Source organism: Enoplosus armatus, chromosome 21, assembly GCF_043641665.1.
Source record: "Enoplosus armatus isolate fEnoArm2 chromosome 21, fEnoArm2.hap1, whole genome shotgun sequence".
Classification (NCBI taxonomy): Eukaryota; Metazoa; Chordata; class Actinopteri; order Centrarchiformes; family Enoplosidae; genus Enoplosus; species Enoplosus armatus.
Window position 1 is genome coordinate 7581500 of NC_092200.1, and position 2465 is coordinate 7583964.

Below are 2465 nucleotides of genomic sequence, written 5' to 3' on the forward strand. Positions count from 1 at the left end.
TTCCCCTCATTTCTTCATCTCACTGCATGTATGTTTTCTTACAAGTGTGTGCTGATTGCACGCAGCAGGAAAGGGACGTTTTTGTCATTAAAATAGCCTGTAGAATTATTCCTCTATATTTTCGTCTCACAGTTTGAACCTACACTTTTTTTGGCTGAGGGCTCGGCTCACTCAGCAGGCTGTTGTTTTACTTGTAGATTGTCTTCAATGAAACACATCCCAGATCATTTCTTTCCAAAGTAACATCCAACATTTGAGAAAAGTGACTTCTTCTCTTTGCTGGCATGAAAGTAAAAGCAACACAAGCTGCATTTCAGGTAAGATTTTGAATGATTTTTCACATACCTCCAGCTGTAGGATTTCATTTTAAGCTACTTGCTGCACTTATCCTCTTGTGATGGCCTTGAGTGAAATGTTTGTGGAAATCCATCAAACAGGAACTGATAGACGGGAGCTAAAGAAAGAGGAGGTAGAGATGGCCGGGGGGTCACATACAAGGAAAAGACCGAACAATGTCGTCACCAAACAGATGCTATCATGAAGCCCCTCCGGAAACCAAATGGTAGATACATCCAAGACAAGCTGGAGAAGAAAGACAGAAAATAAAAACACAAACTGAAAGCTGAAGGAGACACTCTGCAAGGAATATGAAATGTATAAATGAGTAAGAATTGAATTTAACAACTATTTTGCACAGTTTTACATTCATGGTCCCCAGATGAGGAATCCTAATGACTTTGGTGACCCCCTAACCTTTCCTCTAGGGCCACCTTCAGGTTGACATTTAGCAAAACGACATTCCAACCCAAGCTGTATTTTGTGTTGTGTTAAGATGATGAACATGGTAATCATTAAAGAATAGTACTCTTTCTGCAGAAAAATGGCCCTCGTAGGTAATATATTATTATATATTATATTATGGTGTTGTTGCATCAATGTATACGTAGCTTTTTACTTTTGTAGGTGTTCATGGTGGGGCTACTTTTAGATACTTTATATGCCATTGGGTAGTTTAATCTATGTCAATACAATATATTTTATAACCTCATCATATGTTTTATGCAAAACCTTAATCTGCATACAAAAGAATTTATGCTAAAGTAAAGTACAAGTACCTCAAAACTGTACTTAAGTACTGGACTTGAGTCAGTGTATTTATGTCATTCATATGAGTCAATGCTACTTTCCACCACTGAGCATGTTAACATTGTCATTGTGATGTTAGCATTTAGCCCAAAGCACCTCTGTGCCACATTACAGCCTCACAGAGCTGCTAGCATGGCTGTAGGCTCTTAAACACAGATATTGTGGCTCTGAAACCTGCTTCTACAGAGTACGAGTGCATAGAAACTCTCTTTTTTTCTGTGTCTCCTCCAAGCTTTGACCCACCAACAGTACATACAGTACATCCTGCTCGCGCTGAGCCCCTCTATCCTGGGATTAAGTGACACTCAGACTGTCCAGACAGATTTTTATCCCTGTCAGAAAACAGCCACCTGAGTCAGACGAGAACTTTACTTACTCTACTGTCACGGAGTCCGAGTTCCTACAGGCTGTCGTTTGGTGCAGTGTAAGTTATAAAACCGCCTTAAACCACACTGGATCCGTAGTCATCATGCTTACGATCCAAGTGGTACACAAAACTTGAGGCTTTTGTTCAGACTCGCATAAATCCATTCTCCATTTCCAAGACAAAGCAGCATTAATACCTCTAATGCAACAATAAGCAGCTCAAGCAAACACACAAACAAGGCATGAAGAATCAATCATTGAAGAAGTTGGAGATTTATTATGTTTCAGTTGGCTGAGAGTCAAGAACAAGATACTTGCCCAAATTTACTAATAAAATCTATCCATATTGTTGTTAAATTATGCTTAAATTATTAATTTGACATTTACAGAAACGATGCTAAAGATGCTATACCAATGTGTTCAGCCATTATTGTAGGTGGAAGTCTTCCTTCTCCCTTTGCCAGTTTACTTAAAGGACACTTGCTATGATGTTTCCTCTCTCCTAATCTGCTGAGTGCACCCTCAGAAAAAAATCTCTCTCCAATTTAGCTCCACCTAAATCCCTGTCTGACAGCTGTTCCAAAGTAAAGCACGCCCAGGTGGCTTTTTGTTTCACTTTGTATGTCCTGTTTCTGCCTCCTTTCAATGCTGTTATGGACAAATCATTCTGTGAAATAGTTTTAAAAAATCTTCTTGCATCAAGCTTCTTTGACCCGAGCCTGTTTTTCTTTTTAATTCACTGAAAGTCTTAAGTCCTTGAGCACAACAAAAGCCCTCTGACAAGCAGATGAGTAACGAATTCTCTCTCAAAGCTTGTTTGATATACAACGGATTTATGAGCAATTTCTTCACCGAACCAATTAGGTGCTGCTGGTGAAGAAAGAAAAACATCTGTGTTTCAGGGCTTGTTGTGTTTCATGTTGGTTTAATCCAGTTATAAATGCATTACATTT